The 22,899-nt window shown below is 52.4% G+C and overlaps 1 protein-coding gene across 1 annotated transcript in view; it reads right to left on the reverse strand.

The window, feature by feature from the left end:
• CERS4 (ceramide synthase 4) overlaps nucleotides 1-8,059 on the reverse strand; it is a 50,619-nt gene extending 42,560 nt beyond the window's left edge. The window contains exon 1 of the mRNA XM_009199884.3: nucleotides 7,913-8,059. The gene's annotated coding sequence lies outside the window, so the exon portion shown is untranslated. The remainder of the gene's footprint in view (nucleotides 1-7,912) is intronic.
• Between the last annotated feature and the right edge of the window lie 14,840 nt (nucleotides 8,060-22,899).

Raw genomic sequence — 22,899 nt, forward strand, 5'->3', positions numbered from 1 at the left:
GCTTCAGTTTTAGGAATGTCGCTCCGATGCCATTCCCAGATGCCAGGTCTTTGCCTGGGCCGCTCCCTCTAAGTCACTGTTCAGCATTCCGTTATCTGATGCCTGGCATGGTTAAACCTTCAAGTGGGCAGCTTACCTGTGGCTGCCTCCAGGAAGTCTCCAAGACTCCCAGCCTGGGTCAAGAGCCTCTCCTTGGTCATGCGCAGTGGCTCATGCCTGTAATCCCAGTGCTTTGGGAGGCCAAAGCGGGTAGATCACCTGAGGTCAGGAGTTTAAGACCAGCGTGGCCAACATGACAAAACCTCATCTTTAGTAATAATACAAGAATTAGGTGGGTGTGGTGGCACGTGCCTGTAATCCCAGTTACTTGGGAGGCTGAAGGAGTAGAATCACTTGAACCTGGAAGGCAAAGGTTGCGATGAGCCAAGATAGTACCACTGCACACTCCAACCTGGGTGAAAGAGTGAGATTCTGTCTCAAAATAAAAATAAAAACAAAAAAGAAAGGCCAAATGCAGATCCCAGCACTTTGGGAGGATGAGGCGGGCAGATGACTTGAGACCAGGAGTTCAAGAACAGTCTGGCCAGCATGGCAAAACCCCGTCTCTACAAAAGAATACAAAAATTAGCCAGTCGCGGTGGCTCACACCTGTAATCCCAGCACTTTGGGAGGCCGAGGTGGGAGGATCATGAGGTCAGGAGATCGAGACCATCCTGGCTAACACAGTGAAACCCTGTCTCTACTAAAAATAGAAAAAAATTAGCCAGGCATGGTGGCGGGCGCCTGTAGTCCCAGCAACTCGGGAGGCTGAGGCAGGAGAATGGCATGAACCTGGGAGGCAGAGCTTGCAGTGAGTTGAGATCATGCCACTGCACTCCAGCCTGGGCGACAGAGCAAAAGTCTGTCTCAAAAAAGGAAAAAAAAAAAAAGAATACAAAAATTCTAGCCAGGAAAATTAGCCAGGCGTGGTAGCGGACACCTGTAATCCCAGCTACTCATGAAGCTGACCCAGGAGAATCGCTTGAACCCAGGAGGTGGAGATTGCAGCGAACTGAGATTGCGCTACTGCACTCCAGCCTGAGCGACAGAGCGAGACTCTGTCTTGGGGGAAAAAAAAAAAAAAGGCCAGGCCGAGGCGGGCAGATCACCATGTCAGGAGATCAAGACCATCCTGGTTAACATGGTGAAACCCCATTTCTATTAAAAATACATTAAAAAAAAAAAAAAAAAGGCCAGGCGTGGTGGCTCATGCCTGTAATCCCAGCACTCTGGGAAACCGAGGCAAGTGGATCACGAGGTTAGGAGATCAAGACCATCCTGGCTAACACAGTGAAACCCCGTCTCTACTAAAAAATACAAAAAATTAGCTGGCATGGTGGTGGGCACCTGTAGTTCCAGCTAATCAGGAGGCTGAGGCAGGAGAATGGCGTGAACCTGGGAGGCGGAGCTTGCAGTGAACCGAGATTGCACCACTGCACTCCAGCCTGGGCGATAGACAGAGCGAGACTCTGTCTCAAAAAAAAAAAAAAAAAAAAAGCCTCTCCTTGCCTTCAGTGTCTCTGATTGCTTTCCTTGCACCCTGGTTAATCTGCCTCGTAACTGACAGGGCCACGTCTGTCTCCCCGCTGAATGAGGGGTTTCCAGGAGGGCAGTAAACAAGTCCAATTGCTGTCTCAGCCCATCACTCACTCCCACTCAGGCCCCAGCCCTAATGTCACCTTTTCAGAGGGGCCCTGACTACCCAAAATAAAGTGACGTCTCCTTGCTCTTCATCACGTTTCTGTTGCACAGGCTGGATTGTAGTGGTGTGATCTTGACTCACTCACTACAACCTCTGCCTCCCTGGTTCAAGCAATTCTCCTGCCTCAGCCTCCTGAGTAGCTGGGACTACAGGCGTGCACTGCTGCATCTGGCTAATTTTTGTATTTTTAGCAGACAGGGTTTCGCCATGTTGGCCACGCTGGTCTCGAACTCTTGACCTCAGGCGATCCACCCACCTCGGCCTCCCAAAGTGCTGGGATTACAGGTGTGAGCCACTGCGCCTGGCCCTGTTGCTTGGCTTTTGCTGTTTGTCTTCTAGGCCCCTGATGAGGCTGCCATCCCTGCATCCCTAGGGCTCCCGTCACCTATCTGAGAACGTCCTGGCTCCTCCATCCAGCTCTGGCTGCTTGCCCACTGGCTGCTGCCACCGCTGCCGCTTCCGCTTCCTCCTCCTTCTTCTCCCTCTCCTCCCCACTGCCCTTCATCACCTCTGCTTCCATACGCTCATCAGTATACTTCCCTGGCTACTTCCCTCTCCCAGTTCAGCTGAGCCCCATTGCGTGGAGGCGAAAGGGAGAAGCATTGGCCACTGAGTGGTCCTCCTCTCCTTCCTCCTGCCAGCTTCCTCAGCCTTCAAGGTTCAAGCACCCCAGCACAGGTGACCACTGCACATACAGGATGACAAAGTAACCATGCAAAAGCAGTAGGGTCCCATAACCTTTCACCCCTTGAGCAAGGACTCTCCAGGGTCTGCTGTGGTTAGACTGGGGATCCCCAAGGACCTTCAGCCTCTTCATCTGCTCCTCTCTCTACTCTGTGACTCCTTGCTCAGTTTGCTCCAGCCACCCCGGCCTCATTGCCGTTCCTCCAACACACCAGGCATGTTCCAGCCTCAGGGCCTTTGCACCTGCTGGGCCTTCCGCCCGGAGCACTCTTCCTCCAGATGTCGAGCTGCTCCTTCAAGCCTCATCCTTGTCCCCGTCACCTTCTCCCTGCAGGGACATCAGCTCTGTAAGGCTTCCTGTGGCTGACTGTCCCCCGTGCCTCCCATTGCAGACACTTCCTAAGTCTGTGCTGAATGAACAAATGACAGACAGACAGACGGACAGACGGACAGACGGATGGGCAGGGCTGAGAGGAAGGCGGGGCCAGGCACAGGGCAGAAGTGGTCCCTCGGGCATGGCTGGTAGGAAATGATCACTCTTCAGACACAGTGTTGTGGAACCCTGGACTAAAATCTGTCTCTAGGAGTCCGGGAGGAGGTAGGGAGGGAAAGCTGAACTGAGTTCCAGGCAGTTCAGTGTGTGTATGTGTTTGCGACAGCATCCTATTAACAAAGGTATAGAGTCCAGACTCAGGGAGGGGAAGGTCTCTTCTATGCTACTCTGTTTTTTGTTTGTTTGTTTGTTTTTGAAACAGTGTCTTGCTCTGTCACCCAGGCTGGAGTGCAGTAGTGTGATCTCGGTTCACTGTAACCTCTGCCTCCTGGGTTCAAGCAATTCTCCTGTCTCAACCTCCCAAGTAGCTGGGATTACAGGAACATGCCACCACACAGGGCTAATTTTTATATTTTTAGTAGAGACGGGATTTCACTATGTTGACCAGGCTGGTCTCGAACTCCTAACCTCAGGTGATCTGCCCGCCTTGGCCTCTCAAAGTGCTGGGATTACAGGCATGAGCTACTGCGCCGGGCCTCTCTATGCTACTCTGGTCAGAGCCATGATGGGTCTGAGGGGCCTACTCAAGGATGGCAAAGAAAAGCCTGTGCTTGACCAGGTGCGGTGGCTCATGCCTATAATCCTAGTGCTTTGGGAGGTTGAGGCTGGAGTCTTGCTTGAGGCCAGGAGTTCAAGACCAGCCCAGGCAAAATAGTGAGACCCCCGTCTGTCTGTACAAAAAATTTTTAACCATTAGCTAGGCATGGTGGTGCATGCCTGTGGTCCCAGCTCTCAGGAGGCTGAGGTAGGAGGATGACTTGAGCTCAGGAGGTCGAGGCTGCAGTGAGTTATGATCATACCACTACACTCCAGCCTGACGGACAGAGCAAGACTCTGCCTTTGAAAGAAAGAGGCCAAGTGCAGTGGCTCATGCCTGTAATCCCAGCACTTTGGGAGGCTGAGGCATTTGAGCTCAATAGTGTGAGACCAGCCTGGCGAACTAGCGAAACTCTACAAAATCACTACAAAAATTGCAAAAATTAGCCAGGTGTGGTGGCTCATGCCTGTAGTCCCAGGCTGATTGCTTAAACTTGAGAGGTGGAGATTGCAGTGGGCCAAGATCATACCCCTGCACCCCAGCCTGGGCGATAGAGCCAGAACCTGTCTCAAAAAAAAACAAAACAGGCCGGGCGCGGTGGCTCAAGCCTGTAATCCCAGCACTTTGGGAGGCCGAGATGGGCGGATCACGAGGTCACGAGATCGAGACCACCCTGGCTAACACGGTGAAACCCTGTCTCTACTAAAAAATACAAAAAACTAGCCAGGCGAGGTGGCGGGCGCCTGTAGTCCCAGCTACTCGGGAGGCTGAGACAGGAGAATGGCGTGAACCCGGGAGGCGGAGCTTGCAGTGAGCTGAGATCCGGCCACAGCACTCCAGCCTGGGCAACAGAGCGAGACTCCGTCTCAAAAAAAAAAACAAAAAAAAACAAAAAAAAAAACAACAAAGAAAGAAAAGAGCCCGTACTGAAAGGCGTGGGGAAGAAAACAGGGTTGGTAAAGAGCAGTCACAAAAGAGAGTGAGACGGGCTGGGTGCAGTGGCTCACGCCTATAATCCCAGCACTTTGGGAGCCCAAGACAGGTGGATCACCTGAGGTCAGGAGTTCGAGACCAGCCTGGCCAACATGGTGAAACTCTGTCTCTACTAATAATACAAACATTAGCCGGGTATGGTGGCATGCGCCTGTAATCCCAGCGACTCAGGAGGCTGAGGCAGGAGAATTGCTTGAACCTGGGAGATAGAGGTTGCAGTGGGCCAAGATCGCACCACTGCACTCCAGCCTGAGCGACAAGAACGGAACTCCATTCCAAAAAAAAAAAAGTAAGATGTCTGCTACTGAATTATCAAACAGGGGTTTCAAGATCCTTTCCTCCTATGAAAGCTCCAGCTTCCTTGGCTCCCAGCTTGCCACCCACTCCTGGTTTTCCTTCTGCCCTCTTTCTGCTGTCTCCCAAGCTCCCAGCTTGCTTCAAAGCCCATCCTACGCCGTACCACCTGGGTGTCTAGTAGCATTGCAATTTCCAGATGCTGAGAACAAATTGCTGATCTGTACCTAAAGCTGCTCTGCCATGAGCAGCTGCTCCCTCCCCCGGGCCTCTCCATACCTCTCCAAGATCCAGCCAAGTCTCACCCGTCCATGCCTTTACTTGGTCTGGCCCCATCATTTCTCCCCTATCCTGGTGCAGTCCCTTCCATCCTGGTCTCCAGGCTCCTGCCTTCGACCCCTGCAGTCTGTTCCCTGAGCTCTAAATAATGCCAAATACTTGTTCAAGGTTGGCAGGCTAGCTCTGCCCTTCCTCCTCTCCCCTCTTCTGGATCTTACAGCCCTGGCTTTGTGGTTCTTTCATCCAAGCACCCTGGCAATTTCTCTTCTCTGCAGTTTGCTCACTGGGCTCTTGGCCTGGTTAACTCCTCCTCACCCTTAGTGACCCAGCCAACTATCACCTCCTCCAGGATGCCTTCCCTGACTCCTCCTTAGGCTGAGTCAGGTGACTTCTCTGGACTCCCCCTGGCCCCAGGCATGACTTTTTTTTTTTTGGGAGATAGTCTCACTTTGTCACTCAGGCTGGAGTGCAATGGCGCGATCTCAGCTCACTGCAAACTCCGCCTCCCAGGTTCAACAGATTCTCCTGCCTTGGCCTCCCATGTAGCTGAGATTACAGGTCCATGCCACCATGCCCGGCTAATTTTTGTATTTTAGTAGAGATGGAGTTTCACTATGTTGGTCAGGCTTGTCTGGAACTCCTGACCTTGTGATCCACCCAAGTCGAACTCCTGACCTTAGGTGATCTGCCCGCCTCGGCTTCCCAAATTGCTGGGATTACAGGCGTGAGCCACTGCACCTGGCCTCTCTGTGATATTCTCGTGATATTTTAATAGCCTGTTTAGCAAGTATTCACCACCAGCCAGGCACTGTGTTCAGCTCTTTACCTATAGGTCATGACTGCTATTATCCCATTTTACAGGTGGAGAAACTGAAGCACGAGGTGGTGAACTCAGTAGCCCAGAGGCCCTCAACTCAAAGTGGCAGGATAGGGCTTGTGGGTGGGGGGGTGGGGGTCAGGCTTAAGCCCAGCCGATGGGAAAGGGAGAAGCTTGTGGTGCTCAGAGAAAGGGGCAGGGCAGCGAGCTCCCAAGGCACCTGCCTTTCTATGCCATCCTATGGGTGGGAGGAGGGGACCTGGGCCCACTTCTCCTGCCAACTACAGGCATCCCAGTGGCTCCTGAGCCAAGACATTCTGTGCCAGGCACTGGTCCAACAGCTTTATTCAACCTGCAGACAGCTCTGGGTCGGTAGGTGGACACTGTCGTGAATTTCTCAGAGAAGAAAATGGAAGTCCACCTATCCCGAAACTCTCACCGGGCATTAGAGCCCTCCACGGTTCCTTAGGGGTGTGGCTGCCACCAAGATCTGCCTAACCTCGGCTTTCATTGATCCATGAACACTCCCAGGCTCACATACTACTGACCCATTTTACAGATGGGTAAACTGAAGCTCAGCAACCTTTCCCTGGGGGCCCCCCACCCCCCAGGCTCAAAGTACCTCTGCTGGCAGTGGGTGAGCTGGAAAAGCAGGTAAGGGAGGTCCTCACTGCCTCTTCCTCCACGCCTGGCTGGGCCTGCTGGGGCCCAGGTGCACTGAATGAGGCTTCTAGTCAGCCCTGCAGCTCCACTTCTGTGTTTATTCACAGCAGCTGCTCCTGGAAGGCAGCCCCCCCCCCCCCCCCCCCCCCCCCCCCTTTGAGGCTGGGGAGGCCGAGGGCTTCAAAGGCAGTTCCACAGTCCAGGAACCCTATCCCCATGGAACAGACCCAGGTGGGGTCACTCTGGCCTCTGCGCTCAGATGCCCGAGATCTTGTCTGAGCTCAGACTGGAGTCGACGGGTGATTCCCCCATCTCATAGGTTTTACAAACCACAACAGCCTCTCCCTGCCCGCCTCCCTGTGTCCCCCAGAGCGGCTTCTCCCCAAGTCTCCCATCCCAGCAATGAAAGCCTCTTCTATATACTCCTAACTACCCAGGAGAAACATCGGTTTCCCATGCCTCACTTGCAAACAGACAGAATTAGATGATGCTCCTCTGCCAAAGCGAATTTTCAGTTCACCCACTACCTATCATACCTTCCAGCCAGGTCAGGCCAGCAGCCCCCTTCCAAATATCCCCATCACAGCGGCTACGGGATATTCTTAACACACAATCCGATCACGCCATGCACCTGCTGTTCCAAGCCTCCCTGGTCCCCACCGCCCTGAGAACGGGTTCCACACGCTCCTCGCCGCTTCCCAGACCCCGGCAAACCTCTCTCCACCTCCGACCCTCCCTTCTCCGCGTTTCAGCCACGCTGGCCTCTTTTCTGCTCGGCACACACTCCCGGCTGGGCCCTGCCCCACAATCTTGCTGTTTCCTGGGCCTAAAAAGCCCTCGCTGGCTGCTCCAACCAGGCCAAATGACATTATCCCCACCTGGGCACCTCCACCTCACCCCGGCCGCCTGATGCGTTAGCTCGGGATTGGAATGACGTGTTTAAGCCGTTCTCAGAAGCCGTCTACGCGGCCGGGCTGCGGGTTCCAAGGCCAGGGTCCCAGCTGCGTCCCCAGCCCTGGCACGTCGGGGGCACGGGGCGCTCCCCCGGCTCACACATCCGAATTCCCCCGCGTCACGAGGCCAGGATCGCCCCTACTCGCTCCCGCCCGTTTCGCAGCCGCGTCCTCGGACACCCGCGGCGCCCTGGCCCTCGTGGGGGAACGCGGACCGCTCGGGGAGACGGCCCAGATGGGGAGCCCCGAGGGGGACAGTCCCCGGCGGGGTGATGGGGGCTGGAGCCCAGTTGCGAGTGGGGGCCGCCTGTGACCGCCATGGCTGCGGAGGCGGGGCCGGGGCCAGCCGTGAAGGTGGCGTTCGGGGCGGTGTTCGCGGCGCGGGGCGCTCGCTTACCTGGGGGCGCAGGCGGCAGGACGCACCGAGAGCCTGCGGCGGGGCTGGGGACGGCGCGCCTGGCGGGGTACCCGGAGCAACTGCAGGCACGCGAAGCCCGCTCCAGGCAACCGGACTCTGCTCCCGGCCGGGCCTCGGCCCCCAGCAGGGGAAAAAAGGCTTGAGTGGGGGGAGGCCGGGGCGGGGCCGCGGGGGCGGGGCCTGGGCGGGGCGCGCGCCCCAGAACGGTGGGGCCTGGCGCTGGGCTGGGGCCCTGGAGAGGCGGGGCCTGGCGCGGGGCGGGGAACTTGGAGGGGCAGGGCCTTGAGCGGGCGGGGGGGTCCCCCAGGCGCTTGTCCCCCTCGGCGCAACTAGGCCTCTCCCTAGCCCCTGACCCCGCCCCCATTCCCGCCCCCGCCCCCGCCCCCGCCCCCGTTCCCGCTCCGCCCATCTCTGCCCCGCGGCTCGCCTGGCCCGGGTCCAGCCTCGCGTCTCAAGCCTGCGCCTTCTCTCTCCCCTTTGAACCCAGCATTGTCCGCTGCGCGCTCCGTCCGCCCTGGCTTCACCCTTGTTCGCTGTCTCCCCGGTCCCCTCCCGGGTCCCCTCTTCTGCCGGAGATGCTCTGGCTCCGCTCATCTGTCCACACCCCCACACTGCCGGGGCGCCCTGAGCCTCTGGGGCGCGCAGTTGGGTGGTGCACGGGGGCGGCCCAGACTTCTCCAGGCCTCATCGGCTACCCTGGGTACCCCGACTCTGGGGCCCTGTTGGAGGGCCAGTCCAGGGGTTCGCCCGAGGCGCGCGCGGGGGCCAACCGAGGCAGTGAGGGCATCTGGGCAAAGGCTGCGGTTTGGTGGGTGCAGGGGTCAGGCGGCAGAGCTGGGGAGATAAGATGGGAGACAGGCCGGGTGGGTGGTGGCACAGCCCTGGTTTGGGCTGAGGGCAGCAGCAGTGGGGGCTGGGTCCCCCGCTTGCCTGATAGAACCGAAAATGACCGGATCTCAGCAGCGCGGGGATCCTGGGCGATCCCTGAATAGAGGACAGTCCCGGGGGGTTTCAGAGTCGCTGGCCCACCGCGTGTCCTCTGGGCAAGTGGCTTCGCCTTACAGAGACAATAAGCCTCTGTAAAATGGGGATAATAAATCTTTCTCTGACTCAGCTCAGCAGACCCGAGACCCATCGGGGTGAAGTTGAGGCCTCCCTGGCCACAGGGCCCCAGGCAAGCTGAGATTTTATTTCCTCACAGAAAAGGGGCGCGGGGAGCGGGCGCGGCGGGGGCGGTCAGGGAGGCAAGAGACCTCTGTTGCAAGTGTGGAAGAACCTGTCCCTCCAAGTTCAGACTCCTGGCCTTTGCACTTAGCCTTCCCTCTGCTACACTGTTTCTCTTTTCTTTTCTTTCTTTTTTCTATCTTTTTTTTTTTTTGGCAGGGGGACGAAGTCTCGCATTGTGGCCCGGGCTGGAGTGCAATGGCGCGATCTCGGCTCACTGCAACCTCCGCCTCCCAGGTTCACTTGATTCTCCTGCCTCAACCTCCCGAGTAGCTGGGATTACAGGCGCATACCACCATACAGGGCTAATTTTTTGGGGTTTTTTTTGTTTTTTGTTTTTTTGTTTTTGTTTTTTTTAGTAGAGACGGGGTTTCACTATGTTGGCCAGACTGGTCTCAAACTCCTGACCTCATGATCTGCTGGCCTTGCCTCCCAAAGTGCTGGGATTACAGGGGTAAGCCAGCACGCCCGGCCTTCTCTTTTCTTTATTTTTTATTTTTATTTTTTTAAAATCTGTTAGAGGCTGGGCGCGGTGGCTCATATCTGTAATCCCAGCACTTTGGGAGGTTGAGGCGGGTGGATCACCTGAGGTCAGGAGTTCGAGACCAGCCTGGCCAACATGGCGAAATCCCGTCTCTACTAAAAACACAAAAATCAGCTGGAAGTAGAATTGCGTGAACCCGGGAGACACAGTGAAACCCCATCTCTACTAAAAATATAAAAAATTAGCCGGGCGTTGTGGTGCACACCTGTAGTCCCAGCTACTCGAGAGTCTGAGGCAGGAGAATCGCTTGAACCCAGGAGGCAGAGGTTGCAGTGAGTCAAAATTACACTGCTGCACTCCAACCTGGGTAACAGAGGGAGACTGTTTCAATATAAAAAAAAAAAAATTATTTGGTAGAGGTGGGGTCTACGTTGCTCAGTGTGGTCTGGAACTCTTAGGCTCAAGTGATCCTCCTGCCTCCGCTTTCCAAGGTGCTGGGATTACAAGCGAGAGCTGCCATGCCCCAGCCTCTTTCCCTTTTCAAAAGCGTAACATCCTTCTCCCTCAGCCCTCAGTCCCCTTCTTCCTCCATTGCCTGCTCTACCCCACCCCCACCGTATTCACCTGTTTTTCTCCTCTCCTTCTCTCCAAGAGCTTGTTTGCACGCCTGGAAAAGAAAGATAATAAAGCAACTATTCTCAGTTGTTGTGATTAGGGAGCTATTGAATATCATGCGTTGCACCCTCCAGGGTGCTCACAGCATGGCATTTGTTTGGATTAACAATAATATATGACCGGGCTTGGTGGCTCACACCTGTAATCCCAGCCCTTTGGGAGGCTGAAGTGAGTGGATTGCTTGAGCTCAGGAGTTTGAGATGAGCCTTGGTAACATGGCAAGAGCCCCATCTCTACCAAAACTACAAAAATTAGCCAAGTGTGGTGGTGTGCTCCGGTAGTCCCAGCTACTCAGGAGGCTGAAGTGGGAGGATCACTTGAGCCCAGAAGTCAAGTCTGAAGTGAGCTATGATCATGCTACTGAACTCCAGCCTGGGCAACAGAGTGAGATCCTGTCTCAATTAAAAAAATAAATAAATAGGCCGGGCGTGCTGGCTCACACCTGTAACCCCAGCACTTTGGGAGGCCGAGACGGGCGGATCACGAGGTCAGGAGATCGACACCATCCTGGCTACCACGGTGAAACCCCGTCTCTACTAAAAAATACAAAAAACTAGCCGGGCGAGGTGGCAGGCGCCTGTAGTCCCAGCTACTCGGGAGGCTGAGGCAGGAGAATGGCGTAAACCCGGGAGGCGGAGCTTGCAGTGAGCTGAGATCCGGCCACTGCACTCCCGCCTGGGTGACAGAGCGAGACTCCGTCTCAAAAAAAAAAAATAAATAAATAAATAAATAAATAAATAAATAAAGGAGGCCGGGCGTGCTGGCTCACACCTGTAACCCCAGCACTTTGGGAGGCTGAGGTGGGCAGATCATAAGTCAGGAGTTCGAGACCAGCCTGGCCAACATGGTGAAACCCCGTGTCTACTAAAAATACAAAAAATTAGCCGGGCATGGTGGTGGCGCCTGTAATCCCAGCTACTCGGGAGGCTGAGGCAGGAGAATGGCTTGAACCCAGGAGGCAGAGGTTGCAGTGAGCCGAGATCACACCATTACACTCCAGCCTGGGCGACCGAGTTGAGACTCCGTCTCAAAAAAAAAAAAGACCAGTCTGGGCAACTTAGTGAGACCCCCGTATCTACAAATAATAATGATAATACAGGATACATGGTGGAATGGTGGAGTCCAAGCCCCAGGACTCCGGAGAAGCGGAGTAGGGGAGCTCAAAAGAGGACCCAGGCAGGCCAGGGCTGGGAAGAGAGTTCAGTTGGAAGGTAAAAGGTTGGGAAGCTGGAGGAAAACACCTGGAGTCAGCCAAGCAGGAAGGGACTCAGGCTGCACCTTCTGCAGTTGGGCAGCTTCTTGCCTGTGCCCACCTTCCACCCAATCCCTGAGCATGGCGCTCAGGCCAGACCTCAAGCTTGAGAGTGAGTGGGTGTTCAGGGCAGGCTTCCTGGAAGAGGTGACATCTGAGCCCTGAGAAATGAGCGGGTGGGGGAACTATACTGAGAGGGAGTTTCCTGGGAGGACAGCAGGGCTGGCCCAGCCACAATAAGCCCTCCTGGGTTCTCTCCAGGGAGAGGCACCCAATGGACTTATTTATTTTGAGATGGAGTCTCACTCTCTCATCCAGGCTGGAGTGCAGTGGTTCGATCTCAGCTCATTGCAACCTCTGCCTCCCAGGTTCAAGTGATTCTCCTCCCTCGGCCTCTCGAGTAGCTGGGATTACAGGCACGCACCACCACGCCCGGCTAATTTTTGTATTTTTAGTGGAGACGGGGGTTTCACCATGTTGGCCAGGCTGCTCTTGAACTCCTGACCTCAAGTGATCCCTCAAGGGATTATGGGCATGAGCCAACGCACCTGGCCAACAATTGGACTTAAAATTAGGAAAGAACATTGTGGGAGGCTGGGGAAGGTGTCACTCCACCATGGGCAGCTGGATGGGAGGAGCTGGGGCCTGGTTCGGGGATGATGGACAGGAGGAGAGGGAGGGATTCCAGGGAGATTTAGAGGTAACATTATCAGAGCTCAGGGGATGAGGGAAGGCTAGAGCCTGGCTGGTGGCAGTGAGGGTCACCTCCTCTGCTCACCTTTCTCCAAGGCTCCCCCCTGCTCCATGCCTAAATATCCTCATCTGCCCAGAGTAGGTACTTGGCACCTGATCTCCTCCACCTGCCACCTGGCTCCCTGCCCAGCTCCCCAGGGCACTTGGCAACCCAGCATAAGTCCAGCAGGCTAACCGGTTCTCATTGACGATGGCTCTTGCCAAGCCAGGCCCTGCACCCACCTGAGGTTCCCAGTGGCTGAGCTGAATCATGGCCCTAGAACCCTGGGTGAGGAAAGGGCAGTGACAAATCTTATCCTGGAGCAGTGACAAGCTGGTCATTGCTGGGGTTGTGCAAAGTGATGTAAAGAGATGGATACAGCCGGCCTTCTCTGTGAAGCAGGTGCACTTCAACTTCCCATTTTAGGCCAGCTGTGACGGCTCGAGCCTGTAAACCCAGCACTTTGGGAGGCGGAGGTGGGAAGATCTCTTGAGCCCAGGAGGTTTTTTTTTTTTTTTTTTTTTTTTTTTTTGAGAGCGAGTCTTGCTCTATAGCCCAGGCTGGAGTGCAGTGGCACGATCTTGGCTCACTGCAAGCTCTGCCTCCTGGGTTCACGCCATTCTCCTGCCTCAGCCTCCCCAGTAGGTGGGATCACAGGCGCCTGCCACCATGCCTGGCTAATTTTGTGGTTTTAGTAGAGACAGGGTTTTCCCATGTTGGTCAGGCTGGTCTCGAACTCCTGACCTCAGGTGATCCACCCGCCTTGGCCTCCCAAAGTGCTGGGATTACAGGCGTGAGCCACCACGCCCAGTCTAGGCGGTTGTTTTTGATCCAAGCAACGATGAAACGAATAACCTGCTGCAGAGGTCATATGTCAACCCAGCATGAACAGATCTCATCAGTAAATTCCTAGAAGTAGAATTACTTGTCAAAGGGTGTGAGCAGGTGTATCTTGGATAACTATTGCCAAAGGTTTCCCCACAAAAGACTCAGCCTCCACATGTTATCAAACATTCTAATCTTTGCTAACTCAGAGGTTTAAAAGTATGTAGTTCTCATTTGCATTTGCATTATTTATTTATTTATTTATTATTTTTTTGAGACGAAGTCTCGCTCTTGTCCCCCAGGCTGGGGTGCAATGGCATGATCTCAGCTCACTGCAACCTCCGCCTCCCAGGTTCAAGCGATTCTCCTGCCTCAGCCTCCCAAGTAGCTGGGACTACAGGTGCCTGCCACCACGCCCGGCTAAGTCTTGTATTTTTAGTAGAGACGGGGTTTCATCATGCTGGCCAGGATGGTCTTGAACTCCTGACCTCAAGTGATCCACCTGCCTCGGCCTTCCAAAGTGCTGGGATTACAGGTGTGAGCCACTGTGCCCAGCCTGCATTTTTATTTTTTCGAGTGAGGTTGAACATCTCTGTATTTAAAAACTGGATCTCAGGGCCAGGCAGGGTGGCTCATGCTTGTAATCCCAGCACTTTGGGAGGTCAAGGCCAGAGGATGGCTTGAGGTCAAGAGTTTGAGATGAGCCTGGGAAATAGTGAGATTCCGTCTTTTTTTTTTTTTTTTTTTGAGACGGAGTCTCGCTGTGTCACCCAGGATGGAGTGCAGTGGCCGGATCTCGGTTCACGGCAAGCTCTGCCTCCCGGGTTTACGCCATTCTCCGGCCTCAGCCTCCCGAGTAGTTGGGACTACAGGCGCCCGCCACCTTGCCCGGCTAGTTTTTTGTATTTTTTAGTAGAGACGGGGTTTCACTGTGTTAGCCAGGATGGTCTCGATCTCCTGACCTCGTGATCCACCCGTCTCGGCCTCCCAAAGTGCTGGGATCACAGGCTTGAGCCACCACGCCCGGCAAGATTCCGTCTTTCTATATATATATATTTTTAAGTGGATCTTGTCCAGTTGTGGTGGCTCATGCCTGTAGTTTCAGCCTCCAGCTACTCAGGAGGCTCAGGGAGGAGGATCACTTGAGTCAGAAGTTTGCAGCTACAGTGAGCTATGATTGCACCAGTGCCCTCTAGACTGGGCAACAGAGCAAGACCCTGTCTCTAAAATAAAACTTTTTTTTTTTTTTTTTGAGATGGAGTCTTGCTCTGTCGCCCAGGCTAGAGTGCAATGGTGTGATCTTGGTTCACTGCAACCTCCATCTCCCAGGTTCAAGCAATTCTCCTGCCTCAGCCTCCAAGTAGCTGGGATTATGGGCACCCACCACCACACTTGGCCAATTTTCTGTATTTTTAGTAGAGACAGGGTTTCACCATGTTGGCCAGGCTAGTCTCTAACTCCTGACCTCAGGTGATCCACCCGCCTCAGCCTCCCAGAGTGCTGGGATTACAAGCATGAGCCACCACGCCTGGCCTTTAAAATAAAACATTTTTAAACGTGGACCTCTAGTCTTTCCCTGGAAACGTTTTCTTTGTTTTGTTTTTTTGCAGGCGACAGCCTTTTTGTTATTGGTTTATAGAGCCTCTTTACTTTTATTGTGGTAAAATATGTATAGAAGTTCTTTTTAGTATTAAGGAAATTACTTCTTATTCTATGAGCTGCAATCTTCTTCCTCCATTTTTTTTTTTTGAGATGGAGCCTCGCTCTGTCACCCAGGCTGGAGTGCAGTGGTGTGATCTTGGCTCATTGCAGCCCCTGCCTCCCAGATTCAAGAGATTCTCCTGCTTCAGCCTCCCGCTGGGATTACAGGTGTGCACCACCACGCCCAGCTAATTTTTGCATTTTTAGTAGAGACAGAGTTCACCATGTTGGTCAGGCTGGTTTCGAACTCCTGACCTCAGGTGATCCACCTGCCTCAGTCTCCCAAAGTGCTGGGATTACAGGACTGGGCCACCACGCCCAGTCCTTTGGTAACTTTTATGTTTATTTTATTCTTAGAAAGGCCTTTCCTGTGCATTCAGTTGTACATCAGCCCCGACCTACTCCCCAAAAAAACCTTTCTTGGCTAAGCCCCATGGCTCATACCTGTAATCTCAGCACTTTGGGGGGCTGAGGTGGGAGTATTACTTGAGACCAGGAGTTCAACGCTGGAGTGAGCTGTGAGCTGTGATTGCACCACTGCACTCCAGCCTGGGCGACAGAGTGAGACTCTTGTCTCAAGAAAAATAAAAATTAAAAATAAGAGTGTAGGAAAGACCTTTTTTTTTTTTTTGACGGAGTCTTGCTCTGTCGCCCAGGCTGGAGTGCAATGGCACGATCTCGGCTCACTGCAAGCTACGCCTGCTGGGTTCAAGGGATTCTCCTGCCTCAGCCTTCCAAGTAGCTAAGATTACAGGCATGTGCCACCATACCCGGCTAATTTTTTTTTTTTTTTGTATTTTTAGTAGAGACAGGGTTTCACCATGTTGGCCAGGCTGTTCTCCAACTCCTGATCTTGTGATCCACCCACCTTGGCCTCCCAAAGTGCTGGGATTACAGGTGTGAGCCACTGTGCCTGGCTGGCTTTTTCTTTTCTTTTCTTTCTGTTGTTTTGTTTTTCAGAGATAGTGTCTTGCTCTGTGGCCCAGGCTGGCGTGCAGTTGTGAGATCATAGCTCACTACAGCCAGGACCTCCTGGGCTCAAATGATCCTCCCACTTCAGCCTCCTGAGTAGATGGGATGCAGGTATGAGCCACCAGGCCATGCATGACCTTCTTAGAAGGGCAGCAATCATTGGATCATATCACACTTTAATCCAGGATAACCTCATCTTAACTTGGTCACAACTGCAAAGACCTTGTTTCTAAATAAGGTTAAATTCACAAGGGCCCGGCTTTAACAAATCTCTCTGGAGGACGCAATTCAAACCATACTACCCTACAAGCATTTTTAAAAATGTGTTCATTTTTCCCAAAATTGACTCTCTAGAATCATACTGGAAAGTTCAACGTAAACTATTGCACACCAATTTGTAGAGGAAAAAAAATGCCTTCCCCTCAAAAACAAAAACAAAACAAAAAACTTTCAATGAATTAATTTCTTTTTTGGTTTTGAGAGTTAGCTTGTCATTTCCATTATAGCCCACATCTTGTTAACTACAGCATCGAATGGATTCATTGTCATCATTTGTACTTTCCAGAAGATACAGTTCTTTCCCATCAACGCTTTTCGCCTCTGTTCTGGGGTTTTCGTGCGTGTTTAATTAGAGGGGGTTTCATTTCTGGGATCACTGAGCTGAAGCTAATAAGTAGGCTTCTTGGTCAATCCAGGTCAGCGTTGGGGGCGTTTGATGGGGAGATGTGGGTGAGAACAGGATGTTCAAGGCATGAGTAAGATCCCAAAGAGGAAGTGTCCCTCAGCTGAGGGGGTGGGTGGGTGCAAAGAGGAGCTGTGGAGGAGAGAAGGGGCTCTATTGAAACAAACGTTGGGCCGGTGTAGTGGTATAGTGGCTCACGCCTGTAATTCCCATGCTTTGGGAAGCCGATGTGGGAGGACTGCTTAAGGGCAGGAGTTTGAGACCAGCCTGGGCCACATAGAGAGACCCCATCACTACAAAAAACAAACAAACAACAACAAAACAAAACAACAACAACAACATAAAAAACCTGACCTGGTGGCACGTGCTTTCGGTCCCAGCTACTTGGGAGGCGCACATAGACGAAGCTCAGAGTGTGCGTCTGGGCTGGAGATGGGATGTCCTCGGAGTCTCCTCAGATGGGAGGTGCACGATAGTTGAAGGCCCCCTGGGTAAAGACAGGATGAAGTGTGGGGAGAAGCTGGTCCCAGCTGCAAGGCAGACACCTGGCTGGGGTGTGTTTCATCTCTTATGCCACTGCACTCCAGCCTGGGTGACAGAGCAAGACTCCGACACACACACACACAGACACACACAAAAGACAGGGTCTTGCTCTGTCGCCCAGGCTGGAGTACAGTGGCATGATCATAGCTTACTGCAGCCTCCAGCTCTCTGGCTCAAGCCATCTTCAGCCTCCCAAGTAGCTGGGACTACAGGTGCATGCCACATTTTAAATTGTGTTAGAGTTGGGGTGCCACTAGGTTGCTCAGGCTGCAGACACTTTTAAATGAACTCATCTGATCCTGCAACAGCCTTGTGAAGTGGGTCCTGTTAACTCCTCTTTGACAGGTGAGGAAACCGAAGCCCAGAGAGGTTAGGACACTGGCCCAAAGTCACACAACCTGCGAGCCGCTGGAACCAGAACCTAGGAGCTGTGTTTCTGTTTTCCTGCAGACAGATGCATTTTCCTTTAATACTACGCTTTTCAGATGCAGAAGGGCAGGATCAGGGAGGTGGAGCGACTTGCCCAAGATCTGGCAGTGAGTTAGTGGCCCCCCAAGCCTGTGTGTCTGTGCGAGGCTACGGGCTCTAGTTGAGAACGGGCAAAAACAGCGGCCTTGAAGGAAGCCTGCCTGGTGTCTGTGTCAGTGAAGATGTGGGCTGGTGGGCTGCGTGGTGGAGGCCTGTGGCTAGAGATAGACTGGGGTGAGTCAAGTATGAACATTTAGAGTACGAACTAGAAATAAGACAGCGTTGGCCAGGCACGGTGGCTCACGCCTGTAATCTTAGCACTTTGGGAGGCCGAGGTGGGCAGATTGCCTGAGTTCAGGAGTTCGATACCAGCCTGGGCAGCATGGTGAAACCCTGTCTCTACTAAAATACAAAAAATTAGCTGGGCGTGGCAGCATGCGCCTGTAATCCCAGCTACTCCGGAGGCTGAGGCAGAAGAATCACTTGAAACCAGGAGGCAGAGGTTGCAGTGAGCTGAGATTGTGCCACTGCACTCCAACCTGGGCAACCGAGCGAGACTCCATCTCAGAAAAAGTCAAAATAAATAATAAAAGAAATAGCTGTAACCCTGCCCCCTTGTGGCATCCCCAGCCAGGTTGGACTTCCCCCATGTCTGCAACAGGCTGGGGCATCCTCCGGAAGTGAGTGGCGGGAGGGAGGCCAGGGCTGGGCCAGCAGAGGTGGGGGAGGGGATGGGGGTGCAGGGCTGGGGACACAGGAAGCGGCTGCAGGAAAAAGGGGCAGTCTCCAAGCTCAGGGTCTCAGGACCTTTGGGGTTCCTACCTTGTCCCCCTGCAACTCCGGAGGAGCAAGAGGCCTGGCTGGGGTTTCTCAGTTCTTGCCAGCCCAGGAGTCCCCTGGCGTGGCTCAGGGACTGGGGACTTCCCTGGAGGAAAGGACCATGGGGTGAGCATCTCAACTTTTGCATTTGACTCAGATCTTTGTCTCTTATTTTGTAAAACCGCAGTGTATGTGTGATATGTGTGCACTGACTAAAAAAAAAAAAAAAAAAAAGAAACCTAGGCCAGGCACGGTGGCTCACGCCTGTAATCTCAGCACTTTGGGAGGCCAAGGCAGGCAGATCACCTGAGGTCAGGAGTTCGAGACTAGCCTGGCCAACATGACAAAACCCCATCTCTACTAAAAATACAAAAATTAGCTGGGCATGGTAGCGGGTGCCTGTAATTCCAGCTACTCAGGAGGCCGAGGCAGGAGAATTGCTTGAACCCAGGAGGCGGAGCTTGCAGTGAGCTGAGAGCGCGCCACCGCACTCCAGCCTGGGCAACAGAGCGAGACTCAGTATTAAAAAAAAAAGAAAGAAACCCAAAAACCTACCATCCCCATATATAACTAATTTGTGCTGTGCACCAAGAACCTGCTTTAAATTTCCATTGCAATTTACAACCCCCACATTATACCAGGCAAAGTTAGTGGCTGTTGAAAATACCACCAGGAGGCTGGGCGCAGTGGCTCATGCCTGTAATCCCAGCACTTTGGGAGGCCAAGGCAGGTGGATCACCTGAGGTCAGGAGTTCGAAACCAGCCTGGCCCACATGGTGAAACCCCATCTCTACTAAAATACAGAACAGTTAGCTGGGTGTGGTGGCATGCGCTTGTAATCCCAGCAACCTGGGAGGCTAAGGCAGGAGAACTGCTTGAACCTGGGAGGTGGAGGTTGCAGTGAGCCGAGATCACACCACTGTACTCCAGCCAGACTGACACAGCAATACTCTGTCTCAAAAAAAAAAGAAAAAGAAAAAGAAAAAGAAAAGAAAATACCATCAGAACAGGGCTATCTAAAGACACATTCAGTAATATGTTAACTATACAAAAAAAAGAAAAGATACTCTGTAGTTTAAAAACAAATCTTACACAGCCTTATATTTCAATTCTTTTCTTTTTTTTTTTTTGTGGGATGGAGTCTCGCTCTGTCACCCAGGCTGGAGTGCAGTAGCGCGATTTCGGTTCACGGCAACCACCACCTTCCAGGTTCAAGTGATTCTCTCACCTCAGCCTCCCAAGTAGCTGGGATTATAGGTGCTTGCCACCACGCTCGGCTGATTTTTGTATTTTTAGTAGAGACGGGGTTTTGCCATGTTGGCCAGGCTGGTCTCAAACTCCTGACCTCAGGTGATCCGCCTGCCTCGGCCTCTTAAAGTGCTGGGATTACAGGCGTGAGACACCGCGTCCGGTTTTTTTTTTTGAGACGGAGTCTCGCTCTGTTGCCCAGGCTGGAGTACAGTGGCAAGATCTCGGCTCACTGCAAGCTCTGCCTCCCGGGTTCATGCCATTCTCCTGCCTCAGCCTCCTGAGTAGCTGGGACTACAGGCGCCCGCCACCACACCCGGCTAATTTTTTGTATTTTTAGTAGAGATGGGGTTTCACCATATTAGCCAGGATGGTCTCGATCTCCTGACCTCGTGATCTGCCCGCCTCAGCCTCCCAAAGTGCTGGGATTACAGGCGTGAGCCACTGCGCCCGGGCTTTTTTTTTTTTTTTTTTTTTTTGAGGCTGGGTCTCGCACTGTTGCCCAGGCTGGTGTGCAGTGGCACGATCTGGGCTCGCTGCAACCTCCACCTCCAGGGTTCAAGCGATTCTCCTGCCTCAGCCTCTGGAGTAGCTGGGACTACAGGTGCATGCCACCACGCCCGGCTAATTTTTGTATTTTTAGTAGAGACGGGGTTTCACTGTTGGCCAGGCCGGTCTCAAACTCCTCACCTTGTGATTTACCCATCTCGGCCTCCCAAAGTGCTGGGATTACAGGCGTGAGCCACCATGCCCAGCCTCAGTTTTTTTCTTTAAAAAGAGTGAATTGTGTACAAGGGGGTTAAATCCTTAATAGAAAGAAAGAAAGAAAGAAAGAAAAAAAAAAAGAAAGAAAGAAAGAAAGAAAGAAAGAAAGAAAGAAAGAAAGAAAAGAAAAGAAAAGAAAAGAAAAGAAAAGAGAGGAAAGAAAGAAAGAAAGAAAAAAAAAAGAAAAGAAAAGAAAGAAAGAAAAGGAAGGAAGGAAGAGAAAGAAAGAATAAAAGAAAAGAAAGAGAGAGAGAGGGAAGGAAGGAAAGAAGGAAGGAAGGAAGAAAGAAAGAAAGAAAAGAAAGAGAAAGAGAGAAGGAAGGAAAGAAGGAAGGAAGGAAGAGAAAGAAAGAAAAAAAAAAGAAAAAGAAAAAGAAAAAGAGAAGGAAGGAAGGAAGGAAGGGAGAAAAGAAAGAAAGAAAGAAAGAAAGAAAAGAAAAGAAAGAAAGAAAAAGAAAAGAAAGAAAGAAAGAAAGAAAGAAAGAAAGAAAGAAAGAAAGAAAGAAAGAACGAACTGCTAGAACCAACTTATTCATCATCATCTTCTTAATCTTCCCAGCCCAAAGCCTCCTGGGCCCCTAGATCTGGGTAGGGGTGGGAGGGAGGGTCTGAAGGAGAGGGATACTTCCCAGAGCAGGGACATTCGAGCTGAACCTCAAAGAACAAGAATATGCCAGGGGTGGTAAGGGCAATTATGCAAAGCTGACTGCAGGTGCAAAGGCCCAGAAGTTGGAAGCTGCACGTTCTGGGCCCAAGGTTAATGGTGCGAGCAGAGAGAGCAGGGAGAGATCAGGCTGCAAGAGAACCAGAGGTGAAGTCAAGAAAGTCCTTGGGAATCTCAATAAAGACTTTGATCTAATCTTGGGGGTAACAGGGAGCCATGGGAGAGTTTAGAGCAGGAAGGAATGTAGTCTTAGTTATGTGCCCCAGGAATTCCCCTGGTTGCTTTCTTTTCTTTTCTCTTTTTTTCTTTTTTTTTTTTTCATTTGAGACTGAGTCTCACCCTGTTGCCCAGGCTGGAGTGCTGTGGCACGATCGTGGCTCAGGGCAAACTCCACCTCCTGGGTTCAAGCAATTCTCCTGCCTCAGCCTCCCCAGTAGCTGGGACTGAAGGCATGCACAACCATGCCAGGCTAATTTTTGTATTGTTAGTAGAGAGAGGGTTTCACCATGTTGGCCAGGCTGGTGTCAAACTCCTGACCTCAGGTGATCCTCCCACCTTGGCATGGTTGGGATTACTGGGATAAACCACTGCGTGTGTCCTTCCTTCCTTCCTCCCTCCTTCCCTCCCTTCTTTCCTTCCTTCCTTCCTTCCTTCCTTCTTTCCTTCCTTCCTTCCTTCCTTCCCTCCCTCCCTCCCTCCCTTCCTCCTCCTCCTCCTTCTCCTTCTTCTCTCTCTGTCTCTCTCTCTCTTTCTTTTTCTTGAGACAGGGTGTCTTTGTCTTTGTCCAGTCTGGAGTGCAGTGTTACCACTGTAGCTCACTGCAGCCTCCAGCTCCTGGGCTCAAGTGATCCTTCTGCCTCAGCCTCCCGAGTAGCTGGGATTACAGGTGCATGCCACCTCATCTAATTTTTAAGTTATCCTCCCACCTGGGCCTCCCAAAGTGCTGAGATTATAGGCAAGAGCCACCACGCCTGGCCATCCCTGGTTGTTTTCTATCGGAGGGGCTGCGGGAGAGAGGGCAGGTAGGAGAAGTGAAGTCACCCAGTGCAGAGTGGGTAAGGTCTAAACAGGACAGAGGGGTGGAAGGGAGATAGGATATATATATATATATATTTTTTTTTTAATTTTTAGAACTTTTGTTTAAGTAAAGGACACTTAAGGCCCAGCATGGTGGTTCACGCCTGTAATCCCAGCACTTTGGGAGGCTGAGGTGGGCATATTACTTAAGTCCAGGAGTTTGAGACCAGCCTGGGTAACATGGCAAAACCCCATCTCTATCATAATACAAAAATTAGCCAGGCATGGTGGCACACACCTGTAACCCCAGCTACCCCAGTGGGGGCTGAATGGGGAGGATCACTTGTGCCTGGGATTTGCAGTCAGTGGAGATTGTGCCACCGCATTCCAGCCTGAGTGATAGAGTGAGATCCTGTCTCAAAAAAAAAAAAAAAAAAAGAAAGAAAGAAAGAAAGAAAGAAAGAAGAAAAGTATAGCATACTTTTAGTAAAGAAAACAATGCATAAATTCATAAATGTGGCCAGGTGCAGTGGCTTACGCTTGTAATCCTAGCACTTTGGGAGGCCGAGGCAGGCAGATCACCTGAGGTCAGCAGTTCGAGACCAGCCTGATCAACATGGTGAAACACTGTCTCTACTAAAAATAACAAAAATTATCTGGGTATCCTGTAATCCCAGCTACTTGGGAGGCTGAGGCAGGAGAATCGCTGGAACCCGGGAGGTGGAGGCTGCAGTGAGCCGAGATCACACCCCTGCACTGCAGCCTGGGCGACAGAGCAAGACTCCATCTCAAAACAAAACAAAAACAAAACAAAAACAAACAACGACAAATAATCATAAATATATGCCTTAAGGAGTTATTATGTGAATGTATGTGTATAGCCAGGACCTAGAT

The sequence above is a fragment of the Papio anubis genome, chromosome 20 (assembly GCF_008728515.1).
Source record: "Papio anubis isolate 15944 chromosome 20, Panubis1.0, whole genome shotgun sequence".
Classification (NCBI taxonomy): Eukaryota; Metazoa; Chordata; class Mammalia; order Primates; family Cercopithecidae; genus Papio; species Papio anubis.